We start from the raw sequence: 20,819 nt of genomic DNA on the forward strand, positions 1-20,819 counted from the left end.
TTTTCTAATTATCCATGCACTTAATTACAAAACACGTAATAGCTTTTTTTATTTACTTTAATGTATTGGATTGCCCATTTAATCTGAAGTTATAACTTCCACTCTGTATATACATAGCTATCATTTCTAATTTTATTTTATATTTACGAAAATCTGTATTTAAAAGCGACGTTATTGTTAAAATACATTCGACACAAATTTTCTTTCATCCACTCGCGTGTGAGAAATAAGATTATGACAAGGGATGCTTACTGTGATTCCATTGAAGTTAGCAGCTCAGTAACTGCTGCTGGTTGAGGCTAGAGCTGTTTGAACTTACAATATTCGTAAAGTAAATTAGAAATAATATAGCATATAAAAGTTAATTTCTCCTAAACTCAGAAGTCTACATACTAACATACTTGGCTGTGCAACAACCAGTGGTATCTTATATTCCGGAGTAAACGGAACAATGGCATATTTATTTGTGGCCACAGCGGACATTTTGCAATCTGGTCGTCCTGCAATTCACAGCTGCTACAACTCAGCAAAAATGAATAGCTGAATTAGTGCTGTCCCGGCTGAACGCAGCCACTGAGTATAGCCCATGCATTTTGTCAAGACCCCCGCGATGTGCAGTAGGGGAACAACGTTTCCGTAGAGGGGATAGGAGTAGAACGGAAGGTCGGGCGTGTGTCTACCGAGTTCAAGGTAAAGGCTAACCCATTCCTCTATAATTCGTAAGTAGACTCATCCGATCTCGTGTGCAGTTCTGTAGGAAGAGTGGGGGAGTGTCTGGACAAAATGCATGAGCTGTACTATCCAGTTTGGCCTTTGTCTGGTGTAAGCTAACAACCCCTGAAAGAACTGTCGCCGTGTAAACGAGACTTAAGTCACCATTATGTCTGGTTGGCATTCGTGAATCCGATGCAGACAAGTGTGCCATCCTACATAACTCCTGATAAAGCCAGGTCCCATCCCCAGACGAGTACCTGAAAATCTTCTGGGCCCGGAGCCCCAGTTCCTTAAATCTTATACAGGGGCATCATTTAATTTTTACAAACATTTCTAATATTAACCTGGCTATATCTTTGGATTAACGATTGAGAACCGGAAATACCGTTTACTAACCCCTTTCCACGACTGGAGTTCGATGATACTGGCGTAAAATACAAACAAATAACTTTACTAGGTATATGAGGGAAGAAAAGTAGTTCATCCATTTACGTAAAGTAGGGAATATCGTGATTTTGAGTTTGATAATTTTCATTAGGTTTTTCTTTAATCAAAATACAATACTGTATTAACAATAAGTGTTTTACTTATGAACTGAGCTATCCATGCGGACGTATTCATTATGCAGTGTATATTATACTGTCTACAGCACATTAGCATACAATATAGAGAATAAAGTTAAATGAAAAATAATCATAATATGGATATTTAACGATGAAAGAGTGATGGAACGGAGAAAAATTCTCTCCGGCGCCGGGATTTGAACCCGGGTTTTCAGCTCTACGTGCTGATGCTTTATCCACTAAGCCACACCGGATACCACCCCGGCGTCGGACAGAATCGTCTCAGAGGGAAACCAAGAGTTGGAACTTAAAACTGAGACGATTCTGTCTGGAACGTACTATACTCACTATTTCAGTACTGTGTTTACTATGACCGTAAGGTGACATTGACTGTATACGCTTGGTTCTGTGTGGAGAACGGTTGGAAGTTTACTAGTAGAGGGGGTGGAAGTGAAGTACATTAAAAAACTCATGTACAATAAAAATTGAAGTAAAAATAAAATGATGTCCCTGTATAATCATCGGAGACTCGGCCCAGGTTTGATCTCCGGTCAGGTTGTGATGGAAGTTTCGTCGTATAAAATAAATGTTACAAGGTTTTTCCTCAGGTATTCCCGTTTACCTCTTTCATTCCGTAAACCTTCCTCCTCATGTTATTTATAATCTGCAGTAGTTAAAAATAGACTGGGGTGCAGTCTTGGGGAGAGGTACTAGCCTACTTATAGCCTACATAGTAATGTATCTTTGTATAGTCTATTTATACCCATCCATATTACGAAATAATCTGTTAACATTTTTACTGACTTGTAGATTCATCATGTTTCATGGTAATGCTAAGAACTGGTCTGTGATAACTCAATTACGTAATGTACCGGTAGTTTACACATTTTAACGAATCTACCTCTCTTGAAAATATTATGTCAGTGTATGATTCTGATCTTGTAGTGATTGCTACTTACATTGTTTAAAAATTCGTGATTCTTTTGACTTTTATATTCTCTCGTGTAAGCGGCTCGACTTTGTTTTGTTGTCATTTAAGTCAGACATAATTGCATGCTGTTTGACTTACGTGCAGTTGTTATATTAGTGAATTCAATAAAACTCTATAATTATTTGATGCATAAATTATTGATTCTGGTTTGAACATTTGAAAACTCGTCATATTTTACATATTTTACTCTGCACGTGTAGGTCTATATCTATAAATTATAGTATTTTATTAACGGACAAGTAAAAGTATACGTATACATAGCATTCAAGATGTACCATTCCTGTTTTATCTGTTAAATTGTGTAAAACTACGTGAAATACAATACATCAAAGAGCACGGTGTGAAGGCACTTTATTTTATGGATATATACTTAAATAACATCTAAGTTCGCGATATACTAGAGTCGACGGCAATTGGGAAGGCGGTTGTCTGCTAGCGTTTGCGTCGAGAAAGACAGATAGAGAGAGCAAGGCAGCGTACAACATTGCCACATCATACTTCACGCGCACGTGTAATACAAATAGCGCAGGAGAGAATTTAAATTATCAAAAGACAATAATGACCTTAGCCATTGATTACTGTAAGCATGACATCAAACATAAACTCTTTGCTTCACTAATAATATTCTTTGCACGGTTTTCAATCCCACACCACATGCTTCTGCAGGCATTTCTTGCGCATTGGCAACGTTGCAGCCAGCATCAAGATGGCCGGCAGCGTTCTGCTCGTCAACGTTTTTAAAATAATTATACACCTTAAACACTATTTTCCGCGCCTGCCTGTGCAGTACTTGTCTTTTCACAGTCTCTTCTTCCACTTATTTATCTTGCACATACACAGTAAATGTTAGTTTTACTTATTCAATGCATTGAAACACTCACACGTGAACAAACGAACTCTGGAAGTACTTGTTATAGACTGATTCTGATTGGTTCTACTGTACAAGTTTTTGACGTCACATGCCAGAAATGCTACGGCGCATGTAGGAGCCGACCGCCTTCCGAACTGCCGTCTAGTCTAGACAAAAATTTGTGTTACGAATTTCCCGCCATACGCGCGCGGTGTAAGCGGTCAGATTCCTTGATCACAACCGAACTTTAGAGATTTATTACTCAATTTCGATGTTGAATAACCTCTGCACAATAAAGAAAAGTCGCTAAATTAATACCACTAATACGCACTTAAGAGAGTAAATAAATCATCAATCGTGGTACAATACGAACCTGCTGATAGAACCTGTACGTTATTCCCAAATGTTGGAGTTCGAATAGCCTACTCGGTGTAAAACTTTACACCTTTCTTCTAAATAGAATCACCGTGAATGTTAAAAAATTATGATTATTTTAAATTTATTGAATAATTATTGAAGTCGGCCTGGATAGCATAGTCGGTATAGCGCTGGCCTTCTGTGCTCGAGGTTGCGGGTTCGATCCCGGCCCAGGTGGATGGGATTTAAGTGTGTTTAAATGCAACAGGCTCATGTCAGTAGATTTACTGGCATGTAAAAGAACTCCTGCGGGACAAAATTCCGGCACACCGGCGACGCTGATATAAACTCGGCAGTTGTGAGCGTCGTTAAATAAAGCACAATTTAATTTAATTTTAATAAGTATTGAAAATATTCGTCTCACTCTATTACCCATAGATAGGAAAGAAAAGTATCTGAATTCACCACTTGTAAACATACACGCTGTTTGTGTACAGAATTCCCTTACGGAATTACGCACAACTTGGGACAACAGTAACATCTGCTTCGTAAAATTTTTAAGCTGTATTGATATAGTGCATGCAGATAGCGCGTGTTTTGTAAGGTGAGGCCGGCCCAGACGTGGGATCCACACATCTCCGTCTTACTACGCAGCAATCTTGAAACAAGTTCAAGGCCCGATCCGCTTTATGCTGTTTTTCTCCCATACGCGTTTACTTATTCATTCTACCACCTCCACAAACTGTAAAACGAAAGACGCATTTACTACACACATTTCAGACTTCCACGTGCTTTGTTTTGAGAACCTTTGGGCTCAGACGTGGCACAGTTGCTTTCAAAATAAAGGACCGGGAATCGATCTCAGTTTTTGTGTGTTCCGTGGTCAAGATGGTCATATGTTCCGTTTTGAGAGCACAAAAATTTGTCCCGATTTTTTGTTAGAACATCAACTTTTATCCCGATTTTTAATGTCTAATGAAACATGTGTTGCCTATTTATTCTTGCCATGCACCTTAGCAATTCAGCGAATCTATAGGCATAGCAAAATATTTATTTTAATCCATTTTGAGTCTTGCGTACACTACTTTTAAAACTTGGATATAAGTAATTGATTAACTAGCGGACTTACTCGTGTTAGTTGTGTAAGTCTGTGCGGCTTACAGCTGTTTCGGTGCTTCATCACACCATCCATGCTAACCATACATACAATAACATAAATGCGGACATGGAAATCCTACACATACAACCCAAGAACCAAAAACTCAACACACTAGAACAATATGAAATATACAAACATACTAAAACACACCCTGATCAAATTCTCAACACACAGATCAATTTCAGTACACACACACTATTTGACTCCACTTTTCAACAATCAAACCCACCCACACAACAGGCAGAGAAGTTCGAGATGACGCCGAGATCTAGTAGGCTCTGAGGATGGTGTGATGAAGCACCGAAACAGCTGTAAGCCGCACAGACTTACATAATTAACACGAGTAAGTCCGCTAGTTAATCAATTATTTATTTTAACTCTCAGCAATGCCAGTATATATAGAGAGTTTTGTATTGTGTCTTAGCAGTGGACGGATGAGAGAAACAGGTTCAGTACCAGGAACTACAGTAGGCCTAATTGAAGAGGTGGATTTCAAAGTGTCCTAAGTTTTTCATTTATTTTTTTATTCAAGTTTTAATTTATGTTTTCAAACCCATATATAACTGTGTAAATTTATTTAACGGGCTCTGCTAAGATTTTACTTAGATCCGTTTGAAAAAAAAAAAAAACATATGCAGGCACTAGGAGCGTCAAATTTGTTTTGTCAGTTTTTGTCGTTTTTTTCGTAACTTATCATTTTGACAGGCCAGTTTGGAATCCACCTCTTCAATTGTGTTCGGTCATTTATTTCAACTTCAGGAAATTCAGTTGCAATGACTTATAGCTATTAACTTGATAAACCGTGTCTTATTGAATGCAATACTTAAAAAGTGAGTGGAGTAAAACCTGAGTGAATCCTTTTCATGACATATACGGGCAATGTTTTGCCACAATACAGTAAGTGTGCATTTATATGAAAATGGAACAGTTGTCGGGTATTGAGTTGTTATTTGTTATCTCTAAATTATTGATTTAACACGTGTATTGAAAGAATTAGTGGATTTGAGAAAGATAATAAATACTTATAAAACTGAAGCCGTATTCATATAAAAATTAAACCTGCTTTTCAGTTACGCTGATTATGCTGTTTTCTGTTTCATTAGTGTACTGTTTTATTTAGCCCTTAATTTCCAAAATAAGTGGAAATGTAGTTTAATGCTTCATCTGGCAATTTGTTTTAAATTTTAAGGCTCTATGTTGTCTAGTTCAGAAGTCAGAAGTGAATTTTGAAAACTTCAACCACTCCTTTTTTTCTCCTCTCTACTCCATTAAGGGATAGACTACAATTAAAACAAAATCTCAGAAGTCTAACTCAATTCTAGAATGGAGTCTTTATTTTAAATTTCACGGCCTTATGTCTGCTGGTTTAGAAGAAATTCAGTGAATTTTGATCATTATTACCTACCTTTTTCCATCCTCTTAATGTTCATATTACGTAAAACTGTCTTATTTTTTTACTAAAGATGGACAGAACCTACATATTGGGTAACAACTGATAATAACAGATATATTCTGTAGGACCAAAAATTAATCTTTACATGATAACAGATGTATTCTGTTGGACCAAAAATTAATCTTTACTTAATAACAGACATATTCTGTAGGACCAATAATTAATATTTACTTGATAACAGATATATTCTGTTGGACCAAAAATTAATCTTTACGTAATAACAGACATGTTCTGTAGGACCAAAAATTAATCTTTACGTAATAACAGACATATTCTGTAGGACCAAAAATTAATCTTTACGTGATAACATATATTCTGTAGGACCAAAAATTAATCTTTACGTGATAACAGATATATTCTGTAGGACCAAAAATTAATATTTACGTAATAACAGATATATTCTGTAGGACCAAAAATTAATCTTTACGTAATAACAGACATATTTTTTTTTATTTTATTGGGTTATTTTACGACGCTGTATCAATATCTAGATTATTTAGCGTCTGAATGAAATGAAGGTGATAATGCGGGTGAAATGAGTCCGGGGTCCAGCACTGAAAGTTACCCAGCATTTGCTCATATTGGGTTGAGGGGAAACCCCGGAAAAAACCTCAACCAGGTAACTTGCCCCGACCGGGATTCGAACCCGGGCCACCTGGTTTCGCAGCCAGACGCGCTGACCGTTACTCCACAGGTATGGACCAGACATATTCTATAGGACCAAAAATTAATCTTTACGTGATAACAGATAAGTTCTGTTGGACCAAAAATTAATCTTTACGTGATAACAGATATATTCTGTAGGACTAAAAATTAATCTTTACGTAATAATTAAGGATATATTCTGTTGGACCAAAATTAATCTTTACATGATAAAAGATATGCTCTGTTGGACCAAAAATTAATCTTTACGTAATAACAGACATATCCTGTAGGACCAAAAATTAATCTTTACGTGATAACATATATTCTGTAGGACCAAAAATGTATATTTACGTAGCTACATATTGGGGTTAAAAAGATTGAGTTGATGGGTCAGTCAGGCTGTTGATTATTGAATAGTTTATTAATAGATTATCTTTATACTTAGCAGTAACGGGGAAGAGATTACGCAGCGGGAAGTGATCACTTTTCGCCTTCGAATTAAATAAAAAATATCCAGTGTTTCAACTTACCTATGACTTTGAAACTTATACTGTGGTTAGTTCATACCTAGACCTACGTCTGTTATAATATATGTAGGTATGAGTTTACACTTAAAGAATATCGCAATCGCAAAAAAGAAAGGCAGAAGTTAATAAAAAATTAAATTTCACTCATTTTTTATATTTTATTAGCAGTAATCTCTAAACCTGTGCCGTGAAATGGTCCTTTTTATGCACACATAGGTATTGTTCTTTTTGTTATATTTATGTAGTAGAGACGCAACGTACAATACGATTATTTAGTCCTGACAGTCGCCGGCAATGTGCGCCTGGGTCAGGCGAGTCCATTTAGTTACGCCAAGGGGTGTTTGGGTTAGTCAGTCGCTTGCTTTCAAAGCGATCGAATGTCATCCGTGCGGTAGAGCGTATTTCTAGTACAGTTGATCTGTACTGCATTCCTTTACGGACCGCTTGCCCTTATCTCTACTCTGGAGCTCTTCCCACTACTCCTATTACTTCCACCTCTTTCGCGTCATCGAGTTGTCAGGTCTAAATAATCGGTCTGTAGATATCGTAACCACTTTAATTCTAGATCAGCATCAACGCCGAAGATATTACGGAGTGTAGTAAAGAAATTCAACGAAAAAGGAACATTTCTTAATCTGAGCGAAGGAAAATTAGAAAGACCGAGGAAGGCGAGGACACAAGAAAACATCGAAGCTGTAGGAAGTGAGTCAATCAGAGCCTAAAAAGGATACCGAAGACATGCACAAGAACTGAGGTTATGTCCAACATCCGTCAGAAACCCAGAAGCTCTCATCCTGGCGATTCGCTAGGCTAATCATTAAGATGTTGGACGCAGCTTCAGTTCTTGTGCACATTTTTAGCAGGCCTATCATTAATTTTAATCGATTTGACTGCCTTCAACTTCAGTGTTTTCTTGTGTCCTCGTCGTCCTCGATCTTCATGGATTTCCTTTGTTCATTGAACTTCTTCACGACACTCAGTACTGTTTTTGTCGTTGGTGCTGATAGAGAATCAAATTGACTATGATATCTACGTTGTGTCTACTACTGATTTTATTTCTGTATAATGTAAAACACTTTTCATTCTCTGTGACGTAGTTAAGATCATGGTGAAATATTCTCCCAAAATTGCACAACAAATACCTGAAAACAAAATAAAAATATTATACCAAATTTGCGAAATATAAAACACTAAAAACAGGTATATTTTATTGGTGTAACTAATGTGTATTCCCTTCATCCAGATATCAGGTGGCCTTCTACTTTCCCTGCCCTTCGTCTATGTGGAATCCATTCCATTATTGTCTTTGGCAGTTTTTAATCAGTCATCCTTTTTATATTCAATTCAATTCATTTTGGCCATTATACATAGTTTTAGGCTTCGTCAGAATCAGTGGCGTATACTGGTTAAAGGGTTTGGGCTACCGCTGACCCTATTATTACACAAAATATATCTAGCAGTTACTTTAATTTTAATTACTATGGTAAAACTAATAATACAAAATTATTACATTATGTTATATTATAAACTTTTTCTTTTGTAATTTCCTTGGGCTACCGCCGGTAGCCCCGGTAGCCCGCAAAATACGCCCCTGGTCAGAATACATTGGAAAACATATAATACATTTTTAAAAGCTAATAAAAGAAATAGTAACATTTAAATAATACAATGAAAACATGAAATAATTTGAAACTTTTAAATTAAAGAAAACAGTTACTGTATTAATTGTAACTAATTGCAATTTAACGTATTTATTAAAAACAATGTCATACAAGTTTGTATTGAAAAACTCAGTAACAGAACAAAAAGGATTATTTATATAATTTCATCCTCATAATTGAAAAGTTTGTGTTGCTCTTGTGTAATCTACAATATGGAATATTAATTTGTTCACTGTTTCTAATTACATGATCATGTATATTGGTCACTAATGAGTAATGGTCGATATTTTGTCGATTGTAAAGTACTAGATCATGTTTTATATATATATATATATATATATATATATATATATATATATATGATTGTTAAAATCCGTGATTGTCTGAAAAGTGGCCGACAATGTTCCAGATAGTTTGATTTGCATAACATTCTAATGGCTTTCTTTTGCAAAATCAAGACACTTCCAATTTTGGTTCCATTTCCCCAGAAAATTAGGGCATATCGGATTATCGACTGAAAGAAAGAAAAGTACAGTAGGCACATCTTAAATAATTTTGAGAAACGCAAGTCGTTAATTTCTTTAACAAATATAAAACTCTTGATAGCTTTGTGCATATGTATTCGATGTGCGTATCCCATGTTAAAGTGGAGTCTATAAAATGTCCTAGAAATTTTGTATAGTTGAGTCTGTTGTCCTTATTTATTAGATAATTTAGGCTAAAAGTTATGTTGATAGTTTTTTCTTGATTAAGCAAGAAACCATTAGATTCAAACCATAAAGCCATGTGAGATAGAATATCGTTGTTGAGAGCATGTAATTGATTTAGAGCAGAGGAAGAACATAGGAAAGTAGTGTCATCTGCATACATAATTGTTATTGCTTTAATGAATTCTGGAAGGTCATTTATTATATTAAGAATAATAGAGGACCAATAATTATTGAGCCTTATGCTCATACCACTGGAATTTTGTTTTTGTTGAATCAGATCAATAACTGTATTTTTCAATATTCATTATATTTTTTATAATTTCATTTAATTTCTGCTTTATAGTATTCTTTTCCGCGTACTTTTGAATCCATCTTCCGGCTGTAATATATTAGGCTGTTTAACATTAGCACTTTTTTTTTTCGAGGAGCGGGTACTTGGTCAGTTGTATGAACTCTCAACCTTGAGGAAATTGATTTTAAAGGGCGATAAATCCAAAGCATGGCTTTCTTTGTGAGAGAAGTAGAGCTGTGGCGTTCTGTAGATTTATGACATTCAAAAGATACTTGACTGTGATAGACAATTGTAGGCAAAATTTGTGGACCATTTTACGTCCATGTAAAATTTCAACGCTAAATAACCTCTGCAGTTGATGGCGTCGTTAAATAAAACACAACTAAAACAACTATAATTGCATTAATACAAAGTTTGGCTTCAGCGTTTTACAATTGAAGACCTGAATTGACAAGCCTCTAAGTCCATTGAAGTAAATTGTTCAGTAGAGCAAGAAAACTGCATAGGCTTGACATATAAGAGCATTGAAATAAGTATTTGTATGATTAAAAACAGGCTTAGAGTCGGAATTGGGATATTCTTTTTTACAGGATGATACCCTTGCAGAATACAACATATGTCAGGTAAAAAGTCAAATTCTATATCGATGTGTCTATAATATTAATGTGGGCCATGTCCCTCTCCAACTGAGCCAAGTCAATTCGCAGATTTACACTCTTAACCCTCCGATTCATCCACGGCTTGTCATGCTTCTGGAAAAGGTTTACAAAACCCACACTGGTATGGCCACTCCTCTGTGCAGTGCTGTGTACATCTCCATCAGTTGAATAATTGAGGTTCCTGTGTACTCATATTTATAAATAGTTAAATGTTACGCATCGCCTAGCAACTGCGCTGGATGAAACTTCACAAAGGCTGACAACGAAGGTAGCATCATGTGATCTACTTTATCTATTTTTAGCTAATAAAGGTATCTTCACTGCGAAACAAAAGAAAGCCTTCTTCATCCTATCAGATATCATATCTCTGATATTTACACATTCTGCCCTATTTTACACACTTAGCTATTGTGTAAAACGAATCAACTGCTACTGAGGGCATTTAAACAACCGTACAGTGCAGATTTTGCATTTCAACTTCCAAAAAAAGAACAAATATATATAGCAGTGACGTAGCGTGACTTCTGAAGCAGGGGAAGCAACCAAAATAGTTATTCTTAAAATTAATTAAAATGAATATATAATTTTACATCAATAATTAAGAATCATAGATTGTCGAATAAGTAAAAGTAATACTCTATTAACAGTCTTAACTTATCGTTTATAATGCAGTGTATCGTTTTTAAATGTTTTGTTCAAAAGTTAGGTACTTTTATCTTCAAAGATTATGTAATAAGCATCCATTACAATATCCATCAAAATTCATAAATGAGTTTTCTTACAATGTGATAGTTACATACATACTTCCTTACTGGGATATTTAATGCAATATAAAACCAACACATTTTTAATATTTTCATTATTTTTAATAGGCCTATAGCCTATTTTCAATGTTGTGTACTGTATGTCAATAGGCCTATATAAGTTGAACATGGAGTAAGGGAAAAAGCCAAAGGAGAAAGATTCGATCCGGTGCGGTGGGTTGAACTTCGACGTAGCTCAGTGGTTAGAGCACCCAGTGCGTAGAACTGGTGGTCGTGGGTTCGATCCTCGGCGCCGGAGCGAACTTTTCTCCGTTAATAACATATAGTTACTATGACTGATGACCAAAAAATTAATCTCTAAATAGATTATCCGCCTAGCAGGAATCCCGGCCGCCAAGTCACTCAAATGAGTGCGCTCCTTGTGTGATGAGGATGACTGTTGACTTAATATATAGGGTTATTCAAAAGTAAGTTTCAATTTTGAAACCCCTGTATCTTCTGTACATGTCAGCAGTTTGGTTTCATATAGTACCATTACTGTTTAGAATGTTTGTTTTTGTTTTATCGACGCGTGTTTCGTTGCTATGGTAACTGTGTCACGCTTTATAAACAATAATAATTGTTGTTCAGAATACAGACGGCAGTTGTAGGAGAATAATTTTAATAATAATTTTTACAATGGGGTTTTACCTTTACGAGTTCGAATTGACATCCTTCAGTGCTATTACGAATGCAATAGACAATATGCATATGCATTGAGAAGATATCGAACGTTACATGGATTGAGAAATGGAAGATGAGGCACATTTCCAACACCCATAATTGCAGGATATGGGTAGAAGATAATCCGAACACAATAAAATTATACAGCAAGGATTACATGATATCAAGGTTACTGTCTGGTGTGGTTTTACGTCACATTTCATAATGCCACCGTATTTCTATGAAGAAATTGAAAATGGACAAACAAAAACAGTAAGGTAACCGGGCAGCGATATTTTCATATCTCGTAAGATTTTGCAATATCAGCGTTACAGAATCATGAAATCAAAAACATTGTTTCCATGCAAGACGGCGTTCCACCTCACATACACAATAATGTAAAAACACTATTGCGCAACGCATTTGGTGATCGTGTAATTAGTAGGCATTTTCCGAACAGTTGGCCTTCTAGGTCACCAGACATAAATCTAGTTGTCGACTGGTTGGCGAGTTGGTATAGCGCTGGCCTTCTATGCCCAAGGTTGCGGGTTCGATCCCGGGCCAGGTCGATGGCATTTAAGTGTGCTTAAATGCGACAGGCTCATGTCAGTAGATTTACTGGCATGTAAAAGAACTCCTGCGGGACAAAATTCCGGCACATCCGGCGACGCTGATATAACCTCTGCAGTTGCGAGCGTCGTTAAATAAAACATAACATTTAACATTTAAATCTAGTTATGGAGTTATCTAAAAGAAAAAAGTATTTTTTAGTAGACCGACTACATGTGAGGAACTGAAACGGTCAATATCGGATGTCATTGAAAACATCCCTAGGAATTTGCTTATTAATACCGTTTATAGTATAGAAGAAAGACTATTTCTTATTGAACAACACGGTGGTGTTTAATTTTTTCGTGTTTTAATAAAATTCAATTCCTTTGCGAACAAATTGGTGTTTTTATTTTTGTTGAATCTAAAAATTTGACAAACTTATTACCATTTCAAAATGAAAACTTATTTTTGAATAACCTTATCAATATACAGTATAAGTTGAACACGGCGTAAGGTCATTAAGGGGAAAAAACCAAAGAAAAGATTCGATCCAGTGCGGTGGGTTGAACTCCGGCGTAGCTCAGTAGTTTGAGCAGCCAGTGCGTAGAACTGGCGGTCGCGGGTTCGATCTTCGGTACCGGAGCGAATTTTTCTCCATTGTTAACAAATAGTAACCATCACAGATAATACGGTTTGACCAAAAAGTTAATCTTTATACAGAGTGTTTAAAAATATGGGGCATAATTTCAGGTATGTATTTCCCACATGTAGACAATCAAAATAGTTCATTACAACATGTGTCCGGAAATGCTTTATTTCCGAGTTATGGCCTTCACAACATTGAAATTCACCGGAACGTTTTTCTTTCCGCATGTCGTTGCCGTCAAAGGAGACATTAAGAGGGCACTCTGACAGTTCATTCCGAGGCGAAGGTTACATTCAGTGTTGTGTAGGCGTTAGACTGTGCGACATGTATTCAAATCAAGAGCTGACAGAGATACACTTCATGCACGGTAAGGCGGACGGCAATGCTGCGCTGGCTCGTCGTTTGTACCAGGAGAGGTACCCACAGCGACAATGTCCAGATCGGAAGACATTTGTACGTCTCCATTACCGTCTGTCCGAGTATGGAAGATTTAACTCTCCTGGTTTGGGAAGGGGACGACCAAGATCTACAACTCCAGAAGTACAGGAGGAGATTCTGGAGGCTGTGAACATGATTCCTTCTATCAGCACACGAAAGGTAGCGTTGCAAGTCAATGTTCCTCATACGACTGTCTGGAGACTGTTGAAAGAGTATCAATTGTATCCTTATCATTTGCAACGTGTACAGGCCCTGTCACCAGCAGATTACCCTGCACGAGCTAGGTTCTGTCAGTGGTTCTTGCAGCAGTGTGGTGTAAATCCCAAATTTCCTGCCTTAGTATTATTTACAGAGGAAGCACAGTTCACACGAGATGGCATAACAAATTTCCACAATCAGCATGTATGGGCGTATGAAAACCCACGTGCAACTGTTCCATCTCATCACCAGGTGCGGTTCTCCCTCAACATGTGGGCCGGTATCATTGGTGATCGATTAGTTGGACCCCATGTACTTGTAAACAGACTTACGGGGCAGGCGTACACAAACTTCCATACCTCATGTTTTAGAAGACACTCCACTGATCAATCGTCAACACATTCACTTCTTGCATGATGGCGCTCCTGCACACTTCAGTCGTACGGCTCGCCGGTACTTGGATCGAAGGTTTCCTGATCGATGGATAGGTAGATGTGGCCCAATTGCTTGGCCTCCACGCTCACCTGATCTGAACCCTCTCGATTTCTACTTGTGGGGCCACTTAAAATCATTGGTTTATTCGTCTCCGGTGCCTGATTTGGAATCCCTTCGGAATCGAATTGTGGCATGTTCTGAGGACATACGCAATACTCCTGGAGTTTGGGATCGTGTTTGCAGGTCAATGAAACATCGATGTGAGGTCTGTATTCAAGCAGGAGATGGACATTTTGAACATCTTCTGTAATGACAACGACCTGCGGAAAGAAAAACATTCCGGTCAATTTCAATGTTGTGAAGGCCATAACTCGGAAATGAAGCATTTCCGGACACATGTTGTAATGAACTATTTTGATTGTCTACATGTGGGAAATACATACCTGAAATTATGCCCCGTATTTTTTAAACACCCTGTATAAATATAATGTATTGTCCTGTAAGATGTTTAAAACAAAATCTTTTTTTTTTTTTTTTTTTTAAATTTATTTGACAATTTTTGTACATTAGTACTATCAATTGTGCTTAAATAATTAACGTTACAATAATATGAGACTTGTGGAGAGGGTGACGTCCATTAACGAACAAAATCTTAATCGTACAAACTTGTTAAATATGTATTTTGCTTATGACAGTCTGACTTATCTTATGATATAATACTCTGGGGCAATGAAAGCAGTATTCAGAGGCTTTTTATCATTCAGAAACTCATTTTACGAATTATTTTTAATTTAAAATCAAGGGAATCTGTTAGAGATATTTTTAGAAAATTTAAAATTTTAATTATCACTTCTTTTTATTTATAAATCAGCTCTCTTTTACAAAAGAAAAATAGCGAAATATTTAAATCAAATAAAAAGTTTATATGTATTGCACAAGGAAAAGGAATAAAATATTTATTGAAAAGTAGAGGACATCTTATTATTAAAAGTGTTCCGTTGTTTCTGTCAGTTACATTGTAAATACATTATCACCTTACATAATGCAAATTTGTAATATGAAGGAGTTTAAGATGGTGTTAAAGGACTATTTGTTTTTTTTTTTTAATGTTTTATTCACTTCAAGATGTACTGATAAATATTTCACTGAACCAAGTTCACTTTTAAAGCAAGGTCAGATTGTGAGCATTGTAACAACAATACAGACTACGGGAGAAGCCTAGCAGTGCGCTCACTGCCTGTTTTATATCGATATCGGGGAATTCCGATAGCTCTCAACTCTGTGTATGTTCTACATGCTTGGCATAACTGAGTAATTTGACTCGAAAGACGGGTTGACTGCAAAGCCTTTGCTGACATCTCGCTATATCACCTGGTATGAGCTCGCTCGTCCAATCACTGATTAAGACTGCTATGGCCCACGGTGGGCCCACAGAATCTGCGAATAGAATCTAGTCTGAAATAAGCGACGGTGCACCTGTTGCCTTGGCAATTCTTTCGTTTACAAGAGTCCAATGCCCTCCTAAGAAAACTGGGGAATTTTAAATAAAAAAAAACTATTGATGATGACGATGATAATAATAATAATAATAATAATAATAATAATAATAATAATATCCTCGTGTTGAAAATGTGAATAGCCTATGCGCTTCCCATCCAAGCGGTCAATGATGTGTGGGCAATGGAAAATATTTATCTTGTGTCAACAGGATTAGGAGTTTGTCCCTTGTCATGTACTATGATGTCCCAGCGGTGATCCTGTGTCGTGCACACCATCCAATTAAGTAGGCCCGCAATATGTGACTGTCTAAATAATCTTGGTCGAATGATAAATGTATGCTCTCACTTACACCGCACTGAATTGTAAGTTTGTGTGAAAAGGACAAGTAGAATATGACACAAATTATTACGTAGACTATTATTATTTCACACTGGTAAATAATTAATTTTTTATTGTTGATATTAATTTCCTAGTTAATATCGATTATCCAGTAATATGTTAGCACGAGAGTTATTATAATCATACAACATATTAAAGACAATGTTTATAATAACAATAATAATGCTAATAATAATAATAATAATAATAATAATAATAATAATAATAATAATGAGCTACCGGCTTAGCTCAGTCGGTTAAGGCGCTTGCCTGCCGGTCTGAAGTTGCGCTCGGGTGCGGGTTCGATCCCCGCTTGGGCTGATTATCTGTTGGGTTTTTTCCGAGGTTTTTTTCCAACTGTAACATGAATGCCAGGTAATCTATGGCGAATCCTCGGCCTCATCTCGCCAAATACCATCTCGCTATCACCAATCTCATCGACGCTAAATAACCTAGTGGTTGATACAGCGTCGTTAAATAACCAACTAATAAATAATAATAATAATAATAATAGATAATAATAATTTTATAATGTAATGACTAAACAAATATAAATGATACTCGGGAGGAAATTAAACACAGAATAAATACGGGAAATGCGTGTTATTATTCGGTTGAGAAGCTTTTATCATCCAGTCTGTTGTCAAAAAATCTGAAAGTTAGAATTTATAAAACAGTTATATTACCGGTTGTTCTTTATGGTTGTGAAACTTGGACTCTCACTTTGAGGGAGGAACATAGGTTAAGGGTGTTTGAGAATAAGTTGCTTAGCAGATATTTGGGACTAAGAGAGATGAAATTACAGGAGAATGGAGAAAGTTACACAACACAGAACTGCACGCATTGTATTCTTCACCTGACATAATTAGGAACATTAAATCCAGATGTTTGAGATGGGCAGGGCATGTAGCACGTATGGGCGAATCCAGAAATGCATATAGAGTGTTAGTTGGGGGGCCGTAGGGAAAAAGACCTTTGGGGAGTCCGAGACGTAGATGGGAAGATAATATTAAAATGGATTTGAGGGAGGTGGGATATGATGATAGAGACTGGATTAATCTTGCACAGGATAGGGACCGATGGCGGGCTTATGTGAGGGCGACAGTGAACCTCCGGGTTCCTTGACAGCCAGTAAGTAAGTAAGTTAATATCGATTAGCCAGTAATACGTTAGCATGAGAGTTATTATAATCATACAATATATTAGAGACAATGTTTATAATAATAATAATAATAATAATAATAATAATAATAATAATAATAATAATAATAATCAGCTACCGGCTTAGCTCAGTCGGTTAAGGCGCTTGCCTGCCAGTCTAAAGTTGCGCTCGGGCGTGGGTTCGATCCCGCTTGGGCTAATTACCTGGTTGGTTTTTTCCGAGGTTTTCCCCAACTGTAAGGTGAATGCCAGGTAATCTATGGCGAATGCTCGGCCTCATCTCGCCAAATACCATTTCGCTATCACCAATCTCATCGACGATAAATAACCTAGTAGTTGATGATAATAATAATAATAATAATAATAATAATAATAGTAATAGTAATGATTAGACTTGTAATGTTGGGAACCGATTACACAAGTTGACTGCAGCATGGTACATAGGTCGGAAACGTGAGCTAGTACGAGGATATTGACGTGGTTCTGCGATCGATTATGGGAATAACAAGTTGCACATCTGCACATAAACAAATCTGGACAGCTCTAAATGTAAATATACGCTACATAGCATTACAAAGATATCTTTTATGTACCTTTCGTTATGTGCAGAAGAATTAGCATAGAATTATGTGGGTATGAGTTTCCTCCTTTCTTTTCTTGTGCTTCAATGTCTCTGTATATAACGTCGCATGTCACCTCGTATGATTGTATTACATAATTTACATGTAATGTTCCCGTCATTCACTTCAAAACACTCCTCAGATTCTGCGGCAATTTTTTCAGCATTTTTCCTCGTGTCAGTGACTTTTTTTTTGAAGTGTAGAATTATATTGAACTTTGATAATAAAATAACAAATATCTCAGGACTGAGGAGGATATGTAGTTCTTTATGTCAATTTGTCCAAAATTAATTACGTAGGCTATACCTAATTCAGCCGTACAATTATTATAAAATAACTGAGATTATTATGCATTTGGAACTATAAAAAATTCTTATTTTTAAATTACGTATTCTTATTTAGGGGAATGCTAAATTACTTCTTTATGTGTGTTTTGAATAACAGTTCAAGAATAAAACTGATGACAGTAACATCACTGGCATTATGATGAAGGACCTGAATTGATATGAAACGTCTGAAAGTATAATGCAAACCTGTGAGTCAACGCCGCTACACCTTTTTGTCGCTTAAAAGTTTAAAACTAACTATTGTTTTTTAGATCTGAAGCAAACATTATGAGCACTACTGTTTTTCTTATTACAATTTAGTTCCCTATTCCTGGATCTTTTTTTCTTCGATCGTTACTGTATCTGCAAAGTACTTCAAACCGAAGAGATTAGGTTCGATTCTTTATTCAAGTGTAGATTCCGTATTCGATTTCTGGCATGACATGGGAGCGGATATTATTCCTCTTCATGGATCTGCTGACCTTGTGTTATGCTGATCTATGGCGAAAGAATCTTATATTGGTCCTTAATCGTTACAGAAGTGAAAACGGACTTATCTTAAAATCCGATGATAGTTATTACTTTATTAGCACTGATTATTCTAAAACGCTCCTGCTGTAGTACTGTTGTCTAATTATGTACACTTCCCTCCCACGGTCCTCGAAATGGACTCGTCCTGGCAGACCGGGAGCTGGTGAATGGCTCTTCTTATTAATAGGGCATCCGGAGCGGGCAACCGCTCGTTGGTGGGGCAGGCCCACCCGAATTGTTAATAAAGGAAGCACGGCAAATTAGACCATATTCCCCCGAGAAAGAATAAAGTTTATCTACGTGGCGTGGTCATGCCAGTTGATACAAATCCTTAGAATAAGGCAACAGCCAGAGGGCTATATTACACACAGCTACATGTAGGTACCAGGTTTCGGCTGAAGTGTCTAAGTTGCATAAATTGTAGTTTGCTCATTATTGGAGATTGCAGATTTTACTAACTTAAAATAAAAAAAAATTCGGACTTTAAAATCAATTTTAGCATTTTATAGCATTTTTAATGTTGGAATTTAGGATTTTGTTGCGTTTTGGGATGAAATATTTCTCACGAAGAGTTTGATAGTAGAAATTCGATGTCATCAATGTGTTAACAGGTGCATTTTCTTGATTTTCCAGTTTAAATTCTTGAAAATAATGAATAAGTAAAGGAATGATATCAAATTAAAATAAAATTGTGAACATTATGAAACATGCCAAAAGATGTGGTGTGATTTTATTCCGACCCATTTTGTTAATCAAAAACCCCTGCTGTCACATAAAACTTGAGTGAACACTGTACTTAAAGAGATCGCATAGGCAGGCAATAGGCCACCACCAGCACAAGACAGATTAGTAACAATATAGATAAGAACAAAGTAGGTATCAGGTAGGTCACATTCCTCTGCTATTCATACTGTAAAAGCTAACATGGAGGAGTAACCAAACTGTTTAAAAAAATGTAACAACCTGTAAATGGCGGGGCGTTTAGATATATTCTGATTTTGTTTTTATAAAAACACAAAAATGTCTCGTATAATGTAATTTATCTGAAACACATACATTTGGCATGTATACTCAATTTTTCATTTTATCGCCTATTAAACAACTACAGTAATATACTTAACATTCTTTTAAGATAAAATTATTTATTATGACAGCATTTGGGCACATTTCACAATTATTGTGATTACGAAAATCTGCCGCTCTACCCATTATTTATAAAGCTACATTTGTAAGTCTGTAAGCACAGGAGTAAAATTATGTTACAGGTCAAGTTGAATAGAAAATTAATACGAATTATCTAGTTTTAGAGTACTGGTAAAGATATCTGCCAGGAAGGCGTATGGGAGGCTTGCAGGCAGAGCTTCATATTTACATGACTTCGGCATTAGAACTAGTGTAGTCTCGGCACCACGCTACGACCGTCTTTTTACTCCTGAAAAAGACCGGTACTCAATTTTACAGGAACCTGAGTGGACTCCGGGGCTGTTCTGCAAGTTTTGGCAACGAGAAAAATCTCACCACCACCCGGAATCTTTCAGTATAGAAAACATTTGGTAATCCTTATCCACCTCTGGATATGAGTACATTAGTGCGTCAGAGGTTATATTTGATTAAATGCCTTGCATTTACTTAATTTTGTGTAAATGACTGATAGCCCATGTTGGAAATGTTTGTTCAAAGTGGGATATACGTCCCGTGCTTGTCTTAGAGTACCATTGTTCTTCTGAAGAGGAAGTAGATCAACCTCGTCGTCAAAGCAACATAATTAGATATTCAGATGAATTTTGAAGAAAAGAGCTTGAGACAAGATCCAATCAATTATTATTGTCCTGAAGGGGAACTGGGAACCCTAGCACTACGTCAATGTGGAAAAACATTTTACGCCGACCTCCAGCTATGCGAAATCCCATCCTACACGAGCCTGAGCTGAGAATCGCTCTGTATCCAATTTTTGAGCGGACAACTCCACTTTTCCCTAGTGCAGTCA

Source organism: Periplaneta americana, chromosome 3, assembly GCF_040183065.1.
Source record: "Periplaneta americana isolate PAMFEO1 chromosome 3, P.americana_PAMFEO1_priV1, whole genome shotgun sequence".
Taxonomy (NCBI): domain Eukaryota; kingdom Metazoa; phylum Arthropoda; class Insecta; order Blattodea; family Blattidae; genus Periplaneta; species Periplaneta americana.